This window comes from Lissotriton helveticus, chromosome 9, assembly GCF_964261635.1.
Source record: "Lissotriton helveticus chromosome 9, aLisHel1.1, whole genome shotgun sequence".
Classification (NCBI taxonomy): domain Eukaryota; kingdom Metazoa; phylum Chordata; class Amphibia; order Caudata; family Salamandridae; genus Lissotriton; species Lissotriton helveticus.
The window spans coordinates 63,984,545-64,003,967 of record NC_136070.1 but is presented as its reverse complement, the minus strand read 5'-3'; the positions used below and the strand labels follow the sequence as shown (position 1 = coordinate 64,003,967).

At 46.4% G+C, this 19,423-nt stretch overlaps 1 protein-coding gene across 1 annotated transcript in view; it reads left to right on the top strand.

Annotated features, from left to right (window-relative positions):
- The window catches only part of GALNT16 (polypeptide N-acetylgalactosaminyltransferase 16), a 539,297-nt gene that overhangs the window by 411,147 nt on the left and 108,727 nt on the right, over positions 1 to 19,423 (top strand). The gene's annotated exons all lie outside the window — the stretch shown is intronic.

The following is a 19,423-nucleotide window of genomic DNA, read 5'->3' as shown; positions in this document are numbered from 1 at the left end:
AACCACCAGGCTTCATGAATACACTTTCAAGCATCAAATGGGATGTAAAGACATAGGGCCAGATGTACAACCCATTTTTGCGGCCGCAAACGGGAGATCGGCCCATTTGCGACTGCAAAAATGGCTCCAGGCATGTACAAATGCTATTTTGCGAGTCACTGACTTGCAAAATAACATTTGCGGCTTTCGCTATTAGAAAGGGGTATCACCATGCTATATACTGTTGTTTTGCAACCGCATTTGCGGCCGCAAAACACTCGCAGTTTACCACCTACTTCATTTAGGTGGTAAACCACTTGCAAACGAGAAGGGGTCACCAGGGGACCCCTTCTCCTTTGTAATTGGGTGTGTAAATATTTTTCAAGAGCAGGCAGTGTTCCAGGGACCACTGCCTGCCCTTAAAAAATTAAACTGAAAAGTTAAATTTTTCTTTTTTAAAAGCAGCCCGTTTTCTTTTCAGGAAAATGGGCTGCATTTTTTTTTAAACTGCTTTATTTAAAAGCAGTCCCATACATGGCAGTCTGCTGACCCTAGCAGGCCACTATCCTTGGGAGTGCCCGCCATTCCCAATGGGGTCGCAAATTGCGACAGCCTCATTAATATTCATGAGGCATTCCCATTGGGGATCGCAAACAGTGTCTGAGACACTGTTGTACATGAATCCTTCCGTACCTCCACCTTTCTGCATGCCATGCCACCTTCAAAAAGATCTCAAAGCTCTTCCCTTCGATAGACACTTGGGATAATTCCTTCGGCCCTCACTGCGCCTCAATTTACACTCTAACTTGTCTGAAGTTGTTTGTGGTATTGACAATGTGACTGTTGTCTTTTGATCCACTTGTAAAGCGCAGTAATGCCCACAGGCCTCAGCCCGCACTTTACAAAATCACAAAAACAAATAAAAATGTACAAAAATAAAGCAAGGAGTGAAAGCAATAACACCGCTCCACCAGCTAAATACTGTATTTGTTTAGTCGTTTGCAGTATTTTCTTCTTTGCATTTTAATGTAAATACAGGTCAGTTTATTTGCGTCGGACGACATAACATAGCATGTGTATTTTTAAAGCGCACGTTCACTGCAAAGGGTATCTCAGAGCTCAGTAACAAATTTTGATTGTTACGCAACTCAATGGTACTCATTTTATCGACCTCAGAAGGATGAAAGGTTGAGTGGACCCACCGGGATTTTAACCTGTGACCATGAGGTCGAACACAGGCCCCTACAGTGACTGCATTAGTCCACTGAGCCACCAGACCCCGCATAATATCAATATATAGGGCTCTGGGATCAAATGCTTACCTTGTTAAGTCGAATTATGCGGCACCGTCTGTGAAAGGATTGTTATTTAGTCATTTCAACACCTCCTAATATTGTCTGGGCAAATCTCATCACTGCCAGGTTAACACTTTAATCAGCAACTGAAAGGCCATCAGTTAAACCTTTACAGAGGGTCTGTCATTTTGGGGAATCCACGTTTTTTGCACTTTCTTTTAGTAATTTTTGATCTGTTTGAGCTAGAAACATTTTGAGTGAAATCTGTAAATTACACAGCAGATGGCTGATTATGTGGCAAGCATGACAAACCCATATTCATGCAGTATTTTTCAGTTGGGTAACAATAAACATCTGTTATGCAGCGCCAAAATGACCTTTTGGGTGAACGTGCGCTTTTACAATACACGTTATGTTAAGTTGTGATGTTATGATACTGCCAGCAGCGCCCCTGTGCATGGCAGCCCGTCCCCAACACCAACAGTGACTTTTGAGGCCAGTGTCAGCTGAAACTCACCTCTCATAGAACAGCATCTGGGCTTCTCTTATCACTGGCAGCTCTGTTAAACACACAAGGAACTTCCACTGCAGACCACTCATTTTGGGACACTCAAAATCACCATTTTACTGTGGGAGGGAGTCACAGTTAAGTTTTGGGTGGTATGCATCTGTGCCTGTTTAGAAGATTCACAGCTTCTTATGCTCAAACCCACTGAGCTGCCTCGACTCCTTGCAAGCGGAGAACCAAGGACAAAAGGCATGCTTAGCACAGCACAGAACAACATTTCTTTATTTCATAGTGAACCCACAGTCCCACTATGTCACTTTTTAAAATCAATACTCAATTTCATTTACAACAACTTAGACAGTAAAAGTGTATTAGGATATGTCAGTATTACAAATGCGTTTTCGTTCTCTGTAAACAATACTATAACTTAAACAAGGAGAGGACAACAAAAAGCTACCTAATACTATTTAAATATAAGACAATCATAAGTTATTTTCATATAAACAAATAATAAAACGAAACAACCATTTCCCTTTCTGTGTTTGCTACAACCAGCAATAGGTGTTAAATGCCACTATTCAAAAATAAAACTTGAACAAAAAAACACATTTTGTTCATTTTTAACCCCTTGGCTGCGGCGGTAATTCCGTCGCAGCGCTAGGGGGGAGGGGGGCCGCGCGGCGCCGCCATGCTCGTGACAGAACCACTCCGTCACGGGCCTCGGGAGCGATGTGCTTGTGACGGAGTGGTTCCGGCACGGCCGCGCCCGCTCAATGGAACGCTCCGCGCAGGCGCGAAATCGCTGCCGCGCAGGCGTGGCGGCCGGGCAGTGACGGAACCCCTCCGTCATTAGCACAGCCCGTCCGAGGCTGGTGACAGAGTGGTTTCGTCACCAGCACCCAACGGGTTAATTTAAAATATATATATATATATTTATACAGGTAATATCATTTATGTACGGACAGGGGAGTCAACATTATCACAAAAGCTTCCTTGTATGTTTCAATAGCTCATTTATAGAATAGTGGTCTGATATATTTATTTTTAATATTTAATAACTCTGGACAAAAAACAATACATGGATCATATCCTGGACAAGAAAAATTACAAAACAGACAAGGTCCTTCCCTGTTATATCAAATATTTTCCCCCATCGGTCATAGCCAGATTTAAATTTACATAACTTCTATGTACAAACAGACAGAAATTTGGTTTTAGATAAAACTGTATTGTCCCACAACTCACAAATGACCATCACTTGTAATATTTTAATTTGTAGACAATGTTTTAAGACCTTTTGAAATCTTTTTTACTTATTTTTTTAACCATAGGCCCAGCGACTTCATATTTTTATGCATAAATACTTCAATTTGAAGACCTAGTTGTTCTAAACAAAAACTAAGTAATTTGATAAATTCGTAGCTTTTATTCGTATCATTAATATACCAGATATTATTATTATTTTTTTCAGACTAGAAAATAGGCAATGAGAATAGCGAATTATCTGACCATAGGCCCTAAATGCAAGCTCCATCAAACCTAATTCTAGACGTAACAAGCTAGTATGGACAATCCCTAAATAATACTTCAATAGTTCAGATTCTACAAAAGAATACAAAAAAGAATACATTTGTTTTCTTTCTCTTTTATATACATTTTAAATCATGTATTTGTTGTCAAACTATTGATACTTTACTTGTATTGTGACATTGTTATGGTTTTAATTAACTTAAACAATAAAGGATTGTATTGTTGTCATACAAAAGAATACATTTTCAATGCGCTTATAGATTGAGTTTCAAATGTGTAATAAAGAGCCACTGCCTGGATTTTGCTTCTATAAACTTTTAGAGGCAAATGAACATCGCTATTATATACTGCCCAAAAATATTTCTCAGCCCATAAACAATCGTTTCATAGATGATTGAATTTCATGTGGCTTACCCATGAGATGCTCACAACTAAGTAAGTGTAATCTTTTACCAACTTTTATTGAATTCTTTCTTTTATAATACCAATGGCGGGAGTGCTTAGTTTCTTCACCTCATTATCGTTATTTTTACTTTCCCCTCATCCATCGATAGATTAGGCTGTTTTGAAAAAGTGGCTAATATGTCTAACGTTCTCTGTGGGCATCTAGGGGTAGAAGACATTAAGACTAGATCAACGGCATACATTAGTGTAAATATCTCACTTGCTCCAAGCCTCGTAAAATGTGCATTAGCGTTCTTTATTTTCTTTGGCAAAATTGGATTAATATAACTAGAATAGCAATGGGGTGAGTATACATCCTTGTTTTAGTCCATTAAGGACAGTTATTTTCATGAATACTTTATACCAGCCCCATTAATACCTTCATCCAATTCTCAGAATTCAAATAAAACAATGGTCTTAAGAGATCTCTCTGGATACCCCCGTTTTTTTTACTTCTGCCAAAGGGTTTCTTTTTCAACTATATCAAAAGCACTGCTAAAGTACACAAATACCACATATAATTCCAGTTTTCCTAAGTTATGATACTTTTCTGAGTTCATCATCAGACATACACTGTTATCTATAATGAAACAACCTTCCCAAAATGCACCTTGTTCTACTAGAAGGAGCTCAATTAAATTTGCCCAAGCAATTAGTCTTGGCAAAAGGCTTTAAGCAAATATCTTCCCAGTGACATCAAGGGTGGTAGTTTTATGAAGATTTCTATCACCCTTTTTAGGTCTCGCCTGGGCAGGGCATGACGGTCTCTCGAGACATGCTGTATCTACTCTATGGTCTTTCAACATGCCCATCCATTTTGATTTGTGCCTTTCTAAATTCCTTTGTTTTACTTGGTGAATAGTTTGCATTTGTCCCTGCCTTTGCTGTTTTGGTCACAACATGGAAAATAGCCCAGTTACAAGGATCACTTTATGAGCATTCATATAAGTTAGATTTGGGGACTACTTTTTCTTTTGCCTGGGCTTGTTTGGCTTTCCGAACATGTTCAGCCGAGGGCTGCAAATCAAGCCTTATCTTGTTTTCCACTCTCTTTGGTTTCACAAGTGCTTTTTCAGCCAGAGGCTATGTTGTATTTCATACTATAACATTTGTGGTTTAATTCGCTCAAATGTCCAAACCTTAAATAGTATACTTACTTAATGGAAGTGTAGTTTAAGAAGATAGCTAACAGTAGGATCAATCTATTCTCCTGGGAGACCTCAACTTCCATCTGGAGAACAACAACGACCACAACACCAGCACCCTGCTCGACAACCTCGCCAACCTGGGACTCAAGCAACTGGTGTCCACCCCCACCCACCTCGCCGGACACACACTCGACGCCGTCTTCTCATCCAGCACAGACATCGACTTCAGCCACGCCACAGAGCTTCAATGGACGGACCACAGCTGCGTCCACTTCACCTTCAAGAGAACAACGTCCCACCATCACCAGCAACAGGCCGCCCGCAGAAGCTGGAACAAGATCACAGCAGACCAGCTCGCCACCTCCCTGAGCCAGCACCCTCCTGCCAGCTCAGCGAACCCCAGCCAGGCCGCCGACAACCTCACGAAGTGGATCAGCAACTGCGCGGACGAACTCGCCCCGCTGAGGACCCCGCCTAGCAGACCCGGCAGCAAGAAGGCCCCATGGTTCACCGACGAACTCAAGAGCTCCAAGAAGAACTGCCGAGCCCTCGAGAAAGTCTGGAAAAGGGAACCGACACCGGACAACAGGACCTCCTACAAACTTGCCACCCGGAAACACCACCAGCTGATCCGCGCCGCCAAGAAAACAGCATTCAAGGACCGGTTGGACAACAACGCACACAACTGCAAGGAACTCTTCAACATCGTGAAAGAGCTTTCCAACCCCAGCGCAGGAAACAACGACATCACCCCTTCGCAAGAACTCTGCAACTCCCTCGCCTCATACTTCCACAACAAGATCGCGGACATACACAGCAGTTTCAACAACCAACCAACGCACACCATGACCGACCAACCACCCCCCCCCACCACCACCCTCCACGCCTGGACCCCGATCAGCACCGAAGACACCATCCACACGATGAACTCCATCCACTCCGGATCACCGACCGACCCCTGCCCTCACCACGTCTTCAACAGGGCCGACGCTGTCATCGCACCCCACCTGCAAGACATCATCAACACCTCCTTCGACACCGCCATCTTCCCTGAGAGCTGGAAACACGCCGAACTCAGCGCTCTACTCAAGAAACCAACAGCGGACCCCACCGACCTCAAGAATTACCGCCCCATCTCGCTCCTCCCGTTTCCAGCCAAAGTCATCGAGAAGACCGTCAACAAGCAGATGGCCGCCTTCCTCGAGACGAACGGATCCCTCGACCCCTCACAGTCCGGCTTCCGAGCCAAACACAGCACCGAGACCGCCCTCATCGCCGCCACCGATGACATCCGAGCCCTGATGGACAATGGAGAAACAGCGGCCCTCATCCTCCTAGACCTCTCCGCGGCCTTCGACACGGTCTGCCACCGCACCCTAGTTCGGCGCCTCAGCAACATCGGAATCCAGGACAAGGCGCTGGAATGGATCATCTCCTTCCTCGACGGAAGAACACAGAGAGTCCGCCTACCACCGTACAAGTCAGAGGCCTCCGAAGTCATCTGCGGCGTCCCCCAAGGATCATCCCTGAGCCCCACCCTCTTCAACGTCTACATGAGCCCCCTCGCGGCCATCGTACGCAAACACCACCTCAGCATAATCTCCTACGCCGACGACACCCAGCTGATCCTCTCCCTGACCAACGACCCCACCGCCGCCAGAGCCAACCTGCACGAAGGGATGAAAGAGGTAGCTGAGTGGATGACGACCAGCCGCCTGAAACTGAACTCGGACAAGACGGAGGTCCTCATCCTGGGCTCCTCACCCTCCGCCTGGGACGACTCCTGGTGGCCTCCCGCCCTGGGCACCGCACCCAAACCGACAGACCATGCACGAAACCTGGGCTTCATCCTGGACTCCTCCCTCTCCATGACCAGACAAGTCAACACCGTCTCCTCGGCGTGCTTCAACATCCTACGCATGCTACGGAAGATCTTCTGGTGGATCCCCACAGAGACCAGGAAGACCGTCACCCAGGCCCTCGTCACCAGCCGACTGGACTACGGTAACGCCCTCTACGCCGGTACCACCGCCAAGCTCCAGAAGAGACTCCAGCGGATCCAAAACGCCTCAGCCAGACTCATCCTCGACATCCCACGATCCAGCCACATCTCCGGACATCTGAGAGACCTTCACTGGCTCCCCGTCAACAAGAGAATCACCTTCCGCCTCCTCACCCACGCACACAAAGCCCTGCACGACCAAGGCCCGAGCTACCTCAACAGCCGAGTCAACTTCTACGCTCCCAGACGCCACCTCCGATCAGCCAACCACGCCCTCGCCGCCGTCCCCCGCATCCGAAGAGCGACTACAGGAGGAAGGTCCTTCTCCTACCTGGCCGCCAAGACCTGGAACTCCCTCCCGTCCGACCTGCGCCTGACCCAAGACCACCTCTCCTTCAGAAAGAAGCTGAAGACCTGGCTGTTCGAGCAGTAGCGGCACCCCCCCCCCCCCCAGCGCCTTGAGACCCTACGGGTATGTAGCGCGCTCTATAAATGTCACTGATTGATTGATTGATTGATTGATATTTACCTTGTGTTTTTGACAGCAAGATTATTTGGATACGATTAAAGAGGTAAACATGCTGTTATTGCTCTGTTTTATAAAAATGGAATCAGCTTTAAGTTGTGCGCTTTCTCTTTTGATACTTTCTTTTAGGTTTTAATCGTTTGGTGAAATAAAACCAATATCAAGGGATGCCTTCTCATGCTCTCCAAATGTGGCATGTAATGTGACGTTACTTAACAATATATCCTCCAAGTAGATAGTGCAACACTACCTCAGCACCACCACAGAACCACCTCAGCATCAACGCAGCAACACTTCAGCATCAGTCAGCGTCATTCACCACCAATTCAGCAGCACCCCCGCAGCCCTACCTGAGCATCACCACAACACCAGCACAGCACCAACGCAGCATCACTACGCTCCAGCACAGCACCATCTCAGCATCACTACGCTCCAGCACAGCACCACCTTATCCCCAGCGCAACACCTCAGCACCATCTCAACACCAGCACAGCACCACCTCTGCACCAATGCAGTACTACCTCACTACCAGTGCAGCACTACTTCAGCATCAGTGATGCATCACCACCTCAGTATCAGCGCAGCAGCAGCACTGTATCACTCAGCACCACCACAGCATCACCCAGCTGAACCCGCCCAGTGGTACCCCTTGGTAGCTGCTGGAGGGTCAGGAGTGCTCAAGTGCCATGCATACATTCAACTGAACCCTCCCCGTGGTGCTTCATGGTAGCTGCAGCAGGGGAAGGAGTGCACATCTTCAAATGGCTTGCAAGCAACAATAGAAAAACTGCCACTCACGCCCTTGTCCCCAACAAGTTGGACTACAGAACACCAAGCAACTCTCTAGATGACTACAAACCATCCAGAACTTGGCAGCTAGACTGATCCTCAACCTCCCACACAGAACTCACATCACACCACACCACAGGGAGCTCCACTGGCTGTCTATACACAAACACAGTGATGATGCTCTACAAATACACATAGCATAGCGTAAGATGCACCATTCATAGACTGGCCCTCCAATGACAACTGAACTCTCCCAGCGGTTCCTCACTATAGCTCCAGCAGGGGCAGGAGAACCTAGGGCAAAGAGCCTCGGCTCCCTTCCCCTTATGAAGCAATGAAGCATCCATACACCAGGCAAAGAAGAGTTATCCTTTTTTTGCAGTTTTTATTTTTTGCAGTTTTCTATGCGCGAACTCAACCCAGAAATATTGGAGCACTTCACAAAACACCAGTTGCATGATTACAGATGCCCACTTTTAAAAAAAATCACAGGATGTTGAGCCGACGCAGAGACTCGAACCGGGTTCCCATATTCCACAGTTGCCAGCTCTGCCCGTTACACCACACCCTCTCCTTCGCCAGTGGATGCCTGGTCAAGCCTGCCTTACACGCTGCAGAGGAGCAGGACATCGGGGAGGCTTGTAAATCACCGGTGCGACACTGATGGGGATGATGTCAGCAAAAAGACTAATGAAAACAGTGATGAAAAGGCAGAGAGAGAGAGGGAAGGAAAGCACCCCAGGGCCATATACCTAGAAGCTCAGCAGAATGTTTGATGGATTTTTTAACAAATCTCCGCTGCGGGAGGCTGGGCTAGAAGCATTGCCGGAGACTTATATTGGCTCGAGTCTTTGAGTTCAGACGCATGACACTGAGCTGACCATGTGATACAACCTCAACTGTGACAAAGAATCACACATCAATAAGCCAACCTAAACAGCGAGTAAAAAATTCGAAATGAATGTGGAGTAATGAGACTACTGCATCGGTATCCAAAAATTCACCACTGTCAGAAGGAATCTGACAGACGAAAACAAGACAGACGCTTCAGACTCATGGACTGCACGTCACAAGTCGAGTGACTTTCTGAGGTGACCCCTACACCCCGTTGTCCCCGATTACGGGGCGTGTCCCCGGACGAAAGATAGATGTTTGTAGTAGTGGGGCAGACCTAGAGGTCCGTAGTGTTGGAGCTAGTAGTCACTAGAGGTGGACGAGCCGCTGAAAGCTCGAGCTCGAGCCTGGCTCAAGCCTGGTTCTGGCTCAGCTCTGGGTTCTGTTGGAACCTTGAGCTCATATCGAGCCGAGCAATCATGTGGCTTCTGCCTGCCTAACTACCCTGGATGTGGCATTAGGGCCAGAGCTATCTGTTTTCAACTTGGGGAACCGGGTTCGAGTCTCAGCATCAGCTTAACAGTCTGTGATTCTGGGCAGATCACTGCATTACCCCATCCCTATAAACAATGAAGAGTGGTCTTGTGTAAAGTAACGGCTGCTTTTGTAAAGTGCTCCTGTACATTTTTTTTTTTTTTGCAGAGTTTTATATAGCGAGAACTAGACCCGAACCGAATCGGTTATCAGAGCGCTTTACATAGCACCAGTTACTTTACATGAGGACACACATTCATTTTTGTTAGGCACGGGCAGATTAAGTGATTTGCCCAGAATCACAGGATTTTTGCCGTCTTTACCGAGTCTCGAACCCAGTTCCTCCAGGTCGTAGATCAAGCGCCCTAGCCGTTAGGCCAACTCCTCTCCTCTACTGACCTCTTTGGGTCGAGTTTGCGTTATACAAAAACTGCTGAAAGGTGTGCAAAGAGGTAAAAAGAAAGCCTTAACATAAGGAATGTTGGTCTATAACCGAGATCTTTAAACTGGGGGGCGAGCATCTTAAGTGACCCCACAGGAGCGCGGGACCCAGGCCCTGGCCAAGAGAAGCATCATGCTTTGTTTTAACCGCGGCACTAATTCTGCGGCGGTGCGGCGGGTTTAATCAGTGGGCAGGGCCGCGTCGGCCAACAGGCATGCGCAGCACTACGGAGGTAGTGCTCTCGACGGCCGTTGGCCGATGGGCGCAGCGAAGAGGTTAAAAAAACAAAAATGAGAGGCAGTGAGCTGCTTTGTAATGCTTGCTGGCTGGCTGTTTTAGATGTCGTCCTTCAATCATTATGTATTACATTTTTTTGATAAGCTAACATTTTATCTTATGATAACATATTTTCTCATTTATATCCTGATTGGGAGTATGTGCATAAGGGGTAATGGAACTTAACTGCAATGCCTATATATGTTTAGACATTTTTAAGCATTGCCAATTTACTAGAATACTTGTGAAAAATTGAAGAGGACTAATGATTTTTTTCTTTTCTTCTTTTTTTATTTTTTTTACATGGGGGAAAACTTTAAGAAGTTTGAAGACCACTGCTCTATAATGATCTGGGCCAGTACAGTGTTTACATGACAATAGTTTTGCCTCTTAGTGCACTAAAGTTTCATGTTTAAAAATGATCACTTTCAATACAGTACTTCTCAGTGCAGTGCTATAATGCGATGTATTAATGCCCAAGCTTCCACAATGCAAAGAAATAAACTTTTTTGAATTTTGAAGAGACTTTATCATATTTTACGTGATGTTTGGTCTATGATTTACATAGCAAAGATTTTCAGGGCCCGGCTCGTGCACGGGACATAAGATCCGAGCCACTTCGCTCGGTTCTGGCATGGCTCTCCCTGTTAAATGTTTGGCTCGCCCATCTCTAGTAGTCACTTATGTCACACTGGACAAAAAGCACTAGCGTTGCACTAACACTTCTAGTCGCTGGCTGGAAGTCAGAGACATCCCTCAGAAAGACTCCACAGCCCCAGGTGAATGGACATTCCTGTGACCCGTATCTCTTCGCTCCCATCCCTCTTCCCAGAAAGCCCAGATAGATGCTCGCTGCCCCGATTGGTCAGAGCTCTGGATTTTGGGCATAGACTTCCCTTTATGTCATATCACATGTGCCTTCGGAATCAATAAGGATGAGCCTTTCAGGGCCATATCCTTGTAGTCATCAGCTCTACTGTATCAAACAACTAAGGTGGGGGGAGAAGCTTCATAGGCAACACGGCAAAAACATGGAACAAGCTTCCTGTTGAACTGAAAAATAGCCCCTTTCTGTGGTCCTTCCATAAGAACCTAAAAACCTGGCTTTTCTCATCTTAGCCTGGGGGCACACTAGATCCACTACCGGTCAATTTTTATCTTTGACAGCGCCAAGACGCCTTCGGGCATTCGAGCGCTCTAAAAATCACAAAATCAAATCAAATCAAATCAAATCAAATCAAATCAAACCAGCACAGAGGTTTCTGGGACCAGGAGTCCAGAAGTTCAGGTTCTGCCCCACAGCATAGAACTTTAAAGGAAGTCCTGCTAGTATGACCTTCCCAGGAAGAGAAGAAAGTTGCAGTGCAGAGAGTGGAGAGCAGGGGGGTAATGTAAAATGTAAGCTCCCTCCCCTCCGTAGAATACGTTGGGTGTCCCATGAGATTCCAATGTTGCTCAGACAGTGCTAAATTTGAGCCAGTGGGGGCCCAGCATGACACATGAATTAAGGACATATCTAATGTAGTTTTAGCTGGATTATCTACATGGTGGATTCCTTTGAATGTTTGTTTGCCTTCCCGAACTAACCCAAAAGAAACCCTTTGCTCCACTCCAAGCGTTGGTCTGCGCAGGGGTCTTTTAGCACAGCCAGTGATGAAGCATGCCACTATGAATGGGTGAGGGCAGTTCTAAAACCTTTTTTGGTTTCCCAGAGAAGGTGGAAACCCATATAGATCATCTCCTCTACCCCTTTGTGTGTGTTAGGTTACTTGTGAGGGAGGACGTGTTTTGGGTACAGGCTGTGGCCAGTGGACTGAAGCCTGCCTGGGGGTCACCTCGAGGAAGGGGGCCACATGGAGTTTGTAGCCTACTTGACCAAAACCAAACCCAAGGTACCTACTTTGAGAGAAGGTTGAGTGATTGAGGGTGACATCCAGTGCTTAATTTGTGCCAGTGTTTGCCAATGCTTGGCTTATGTACTTATCTCCACCTGCACTGTATTATGCCAATCGACCACATGGTGGCACTGTCTGACTTTATTTAAGAACAGTAAAGTGTTAAAAAAAAATATATAAAACTAGTGCATCTAGTCCACTCATACACCTCTAGGTGGCTTGAAATAATGCAACACGTCACACTACTATCAGTGTCACGGTTAGTAGTATTCGCTGGAACAGGCATTTATCAGCCCTAGCAGGGGCAATGAATGGATTAAACCCTGGTAACTTCTTGGGAAAAAACTTGCCCTGCCACTTACATGTTTACAAATTAACCCACCGGAAGCTCCTGCGCTGTCTGTAAACAGACCGCGCGGTACAGCAGTGACACCAGGCCGCAGGTATGCCGATGCTTTGTACATGCAGCTGTACTCCACAACCCGTTTTGTAATATCCCCTGCATTTCGGACAGTTTCCCATGCATGTCCCCCATTCAGCATGAGTGGATAGCAGCTTTAGACAGTCTGTTCCGGTAGCAGGTCAAAACACAGACAGAAAACACATATTTGGCAAAAACCTAAGACTACCAAAATCTCCACCTTACTTACGTTTCTCCTTACACATAGTTGCCACAAACGTGCATCTAAGCTAGCATTTCAACGGTTACCCTCAAATATACAAAGACTCAGTCTTAAATTATGTGACAAGTGAGTTTGCTGGACTGGAATTAAATACAGCACAATATTTTGCAGGGAGATGTTTATCAATAGTCGAGATGTTGGTTGTTGTTGATTTGTTGAAGTCTATGCGGTTTTCCATTATCTTTTTCCTTGAAACCCCGGCAGCCTTTCAGAGAGCCCTCCATTGACCCCGATGGCCAACGATAAATAAAACTGGTAAACCCAAGCTCTTCGCCAGTGTTCCGCTAGTGCACAGGCCCCATCCCTAGGTGGACCCCGGTTGCCTACCTCTGCAGGAATCAAGATTCGGAACAAAATTTGGGGTGCATCGGAGTATGGTGCACAAACCATGGTAACATAACATGGTGGCAATGGTATTAGAGAAGAGGAGGCTGGGTGCTGCACTAAGTCTCATCGCTAGAGGGCGCCTTCACACATTGCTTATCAGAGAGGAGAGTTGGGACCCCCGGGGGACTCCACGTGAGCTGCTGGGGCTTCCAGTCCAAGTAGTCCCACCCTCTGCTTCCAGACTCCACAGAAGGTCTGAACTTTATTTATTTTGATTTAAAAAATGTTATATAGCGCTAGCTTGACCCGTAGGTATCAGACCGCTTTACAGTCACACTGTAAAAAACAGACGGGAATTGCATTACATAGTAGGCAGGCAGTAAGGAAGCAAACCAGAGATATATATATATATTTTTTTAATCACTCTCACCCCCAACCGTCTGTGCATTTCATGCTCTGCATATTATGTACAGAAATCAATTTCTCGGGTTTGTTTTCACTGATTTAGAAACATAAATGCAGATGGAAGACAATGTGTTTCAATGTTTATTTATTTGTACTTTTATTTATAAAGTTTTATATAGCGCGAACATGACCCACGGGGGTATCAGAGCGCTTTACAGTACATAATTATCACATATTATACATACAATCGGGATTTTTATTCTAAAAACAACTGATCAGGACAAGAAGCGGCCCTGCTTGTGACTGACTCTCCAGGACAGAATGGGGGATTTAACTGCGAGGGTTATATTCCCTTACAAGTGCTTGTCCTACACTGATAATGTTTACATATAGGACTTGTAGTCAATGTGGCTGTCAGCAGAGCTGAAATCTGGCAGATACCAACTGTTGGCAGTGCTGGGGGGTGCAACCGTGTTGTCCAACGGGCACCAAGGTCCAGGGGGACCCCTCTGCATCACAGACGGAACCAAGACAAGAACAGCCTGCAGAGACCTTGTGTGGCTAATTACAACAGCAGGATAACCCTGAAGGTTAATGCACTTGAGGAAGAGATCTGTGATTTGTCTAGTCATCAGCGGCGGTTCCTTTATTAGGGCGTTGGGGCGTTGCCCCTCTATATTTGCCCCCTACTGTCCTCGAATTGAACCCGTTTCCTGCTTCGAACGTTCAGCGCCAGTGCTGAACGTTCGAAGAAACGGGTGCGGCCGCGTCGGCCGTTGTACATGCACAGCACCAGGGAGGTAGCTCGCGCGACGTCTAACGGCCAACGGCAGCAGCGAATGGGTTAATATAAATAAACGTAGAGTTCTCCGGTTGCGGGCATGCGTTTGTATTTTGTTTAATCTGCCACGAGCTGGTTGCTTAGAGATGAGTGGGCGGGGTTTAGAAATGCAACAAGTTACAAACTCAACTCCTGGGCATCACACACACTTGCACTTTAAAGTCCGCATGTCAGGTTGGCCGACTGCCTATCGGCGACCAGCCTGACATGTGCACTCGAAGCCCATCGCACTCTGTGTATAGAAAGAAGAGGGGGCGTGGGCAGCCGCAGCTCCCTGCACTCAGAATGAGCGCTGGGTTCACCTGCTCAATCCAATCCTGGCGCTGCTGTCCAGCGCCAGCAGCGCCAGGATTGGCCAGGACTTGCGGCACTAACGGCAGCTGCACGTCATCGTTTCTCCCTCCAGTTTGTTTCTAACTACCGCCCGCAGCAATGCAGGAAAAAGATAGTTGGGCTGGGGTAGAGACAGGCTGTGGGCATGAAAGAAGGGCCAGTAAGCAGACCGAGACGGCATGTTTTAGACAATTGCGGCCGTTGAGCTCCAGCATCACCTGCATCATCGGCTGCTTGAAGTAGAGGTTCAGGAACAAGAGAAGGCAGGGGCGTAACACAGGCCGACGCAGCCCCCGCGGTGCGGGGGGCCTCTAGCTCCAAGGGGCCCCCTCGGCACTGCACTGTGGCCGGAGAGCTCCTGATTGAGCCCGGAGGGGGCCCCTCTAAGTACCGTGCAGGGAGGCCCCCTCACTTTTCGTTATGCCAGTGAGAGAAGGCCTAGAGTAGCGTGCGAAAATCTTCCTTGGTGGCCTCCGGAAGGGCCTGGGAGCAGTGACCCGGGACATCACGTGAGTGCTGGGGGGCAAGTGACACACCCGGGGCCAGGGCCGGACTGAGAACCAAAACCAGCCCTGGCAAAGTGCTCGGCCGGACCAAGCTCTTTGCCGGGGCCGGTATTCGGCCGATTTTGCTATGCTGCAAAAACGGCCCTGTAACAAAAACGGCCCCCAGGGCCCAAAACTGGCCCCCACCCTTGCAGCGCACCGGGGGATTGCCCGGTGCCCGCAACTGCCAGTCCGGGCCTGCCCGGACTCTGCAGTGCTGGAGTGCTGGGGGGGCATACGTTAATGTAAAACGTTTCTCAAATTGCTGTGTCAATCGCGTTTTGTGTTGGGTTTCTGCTTTCTTCTTGAAAAAAGAAAAAAAAACCTTGCTGTTCGCACTTCAAAAAGTATGCAGGGGGGAAGATGGGGTCCCGCATTTACTCAGTGTACTAACTATGAACTCCACTTTGGGCTCCAGCAGCCTCACATTTAGTTTCAGATGTTAGGGCCAGCACTCTAATAATGCTCTAATAATGGCACTGGAACTGCTATGATATTTAATCACGCTCCTTTCCTGTGCTGTGTGCACAGAAAATACCTGCAGCGCCCATCGAGTAGGAGGCAGGAAGAGCAGATGTTGTTAACATGTGTGTGAAAGAAAATGTGCAATTTAAAAGCCTTTGAGTGTCATCTGTCAAGAGCGCAGCCTTCGGTGTAACAGGATTTTATTTCAGATCATGTGACGGCCAGGGACATGTAATGTGACAGAATTACACTGTCAGATGTTAACATCTGAACTGTACATTGTGATAGCCTGTTAAGTGTTGCAGAGTGGGCATTTTGTTCTTGTTGCACTCTGTTGAAAGGGCCACTCACATAACTGAAAAAAGTGTCACTTTTTTTTGTGGAACGACATCTTCTCTGTCCTTTTAGCCCCTTAGCTGCGACGGCTATTCCGCCGCAGCGCTAGGGGGGAGGGGGGGGGGGGGGCACGGTCCTCCCGTACTCGTGACAGAACCGCTCCGTCACGAGCCTCGGGTGGGCTGTGCTTGTGACGGAACGGTTCCGTCACGGCCCCGCCCGCTCAACAGAACTCTCAGCGCAGGCGCGGAATTTGGCGAGCGGGCCGTGACGGAACCGTTCCGTCACCAGCACAGCCCACCCGAGGCTCGTGACGGAACGGTTCCGTCACGAGCACGCAACGGGTTAAACGAGCTTCCTTGCGTTTAAATATAACCCTTGTTAGCATTTTAACAACAACTGAAGTGTGGAAAGAGAAGAACGAATCAATATCATTGCAATAAATTGGTGCCTGTTTTGTTTTCATTTGCAGAGCTTTTATAAATGAGACTCCTAGCTCCAACATTTCCCATGTTTATGATTAATTAAAGGAAATCCTATTTTTCACTGCAATTTAAGCATGTTTGAAATAACGAACATATTGATTTGATGAATTTAAAAAATGGAGACGGTACTCCACTAAGGTTGACAGTTCACTTTTCAGTTGCATACTGCTTGGGTATTTGGGTACTAGTGCTATTAAGTTGAAACCTTCTTTATGACAGTGCGACTCGCTCCCTGTGCTTGGTGGCCACAGGTCACTCATCACAACCTTTCACGCCCTACCACTTTCAAATGTCACCAGCCGCCACTGCTAGTCATGGTTTTGACTCGTGATATGATAGCATAGAGGGTTAATGTTCCTGCTGCAAAGCACAAGTGTGACATGCAGATCATAGGGAGGTATTTTATGAAGATAGTTTAGTCGATTATTGCTTTTGTCATAGAAATACGTTGATTCTTAGCGTTCACAAGTAAAAATCCTAATATAGCACATTGAGCTATGAACAGGCATCAAAGCGCTGCTTGCAAATTGAAAGGAATAGGCTTAGAACCTTAATGTTTTTCCCTCAATCTTTCATTATTTTAAGTTTGCTAAAAGGGTTTATTTGGGGGAATACAAACTTATGAGTTTGAAACGCCAATCATTGTGTTACGTTTGTGGGATGGACTTCCTAACAATTTGCGCTTGGTGTGCATCACAGCAACCTGTTGGAAAGGGTTGTTTTGGGGCTTTATTTCCAGCACAAATCCTGAACTGTGTTGGACAGACTATTTTACGTCAAGGAGGCTTTACTATGGCTGGTAAATGAACATTCCCATGCGCTCACCCTTGGATGCTGACACTAAGCCCTACCTATAAAATTAAGTAGAAAGCAATTGAAATAAAAAATTTACATCTTCTTGAGCAGCTGTAAAGTTTGAAAAAGATGTATTTTCTCCGAAGCTTTCCAACTTTACATGTCTGCTGCACAGTGCAGCACATATTAGCCTAACGGCTAGGGCGCTTGACCTCGGACCTGGGGATCTGGGTTCGAGTCTCGGTAACGACGCTAAAACCTCCTGTGATTCTGGGCAAATCACTTATTCTCCCCGTGCCTAAAATGAAAGTGTGTCCTCATGTAACGTAACTGGAAAATATGTAAAGCGCTCCGATACCTGATTCGGTTCGGGTCTAGTTCGCGCTATATAAAACTCTACAAAAAAAAAAAATATGCAAAGTGATGAAGTGTCAAACCTTGTCAGAGCATAGAATTTTGAGCTGGAAGCTTGACCTCATGCAAAACCCTTGCTCTATAGTGCAAGGTTGCATACATTAGCCAGTAGCAGTCGGCAGTAGGTGTTTCTGCAGGGCGGTGACGTGGGCAGGGTGTGGGGTAGTAATATATGGATTACGGAGTATTACAGGTAAGTAAACATTTTAAAAAATAAAACGAATTTTGTTGCGCGCACTGCATCACCAAATGTGATGCAGTGCGCGCAACGAAATTCGTTTTATTTTTTTAATCCATACATTACTACCCCCCACCCTGCCCCTCCACCTGCACACGTCACCGCCTACAGAAACACCTACTGCCGACCGCTACTGACATTAGTGCAAAGACAGCTTACGCTACACCAGTACTAGATGAGAGACCAACAGCTGTTGTGCTCTGTCCTTTTCACGTAACGCAGCAACTTTGCTTTCTGCGCATCGTAAATACTTACTTACTCTGCCCCTTTGTTTCTCCAGACCAAGCACTCTTAACATATAATGCCGACAAGTAACGATGAAGTGATTCCTACACCTTGTTGTCCTCATTGTCTTAAGTAGGAAAGCCGACAGGGTTTGGCCTAATGGCCCGAGCTGCCGCCTTTGGAGCCGATGGTAACCAAGTGTGCGTCTCTGCGTTGGCGTCAACATCTTGTGATTCTTGGCAAAACACTAAATCTTGTCTTGAGACCCTTGCTGGTGATTTGCAGATCTTTACAAATTCTGGATTTATTTATTTATTTATTTAACATTTCCTATGCATTGATTTACACACTTGTTTGTCTCTGTAAACTATGTTTGTGTTGTAAAATGCTCTGCCAATCTAAGTTGGAATGAGTAGTACTATAAAACAAATAAATGTGAGAGAGGGGCTAAGGAGAGATGATGGGTACCATTGGGCATGGTCAAAGTAGGCTCTGTCCCAGGGCCCCAGCCTTTCGGTTGGCCCCTGATAGAGCCACACATCCCTGCCCTGATGACCTTGAATGATTTTTAAACTTAGATTGTTTTAAATACCATTTCCTTTCATGGATTTTTAATAAGAGTAATGTGTGGGAGTCTATTACAGACATTTTGCAGACAAATGTGTTTGTTTTTCGAAACCTTGCAGCATCCTTAAAAAAAATATCTTTTAGATGGAAGCAGGACCCCCACATGTGAGAAATGGGAGGGGTCACAGAAATTATTTGCAATAATATTAGTGACCCGCCCCTGTGTTACAATACTAAAAACACACAGCACTCTCCCTGAATATTAGATGTAAACACATTTAGACTTTGGAAAATGTGTATGTGCCAGTGATATGGCCAAGGAGGGCATGAAAGAGATGGAATTGGATCATAAATTCAAAGCTGTTCCGAACAGGGGCCCCCAAAATATGTTTGGCCCAAGACCCCTAAAATCCTTCAAGACCAGTATTGCCTTCGTTTTGTCTACTCTATAATGTGTTTGTGAAAATTTCCTTCTAATAAAATCTTTTGAAATAAAAAAAAATGTCCCTGACATTGTAGGGTGCTATTGAGAGAATTTTTGAATAACAACGCCATTGGGGTG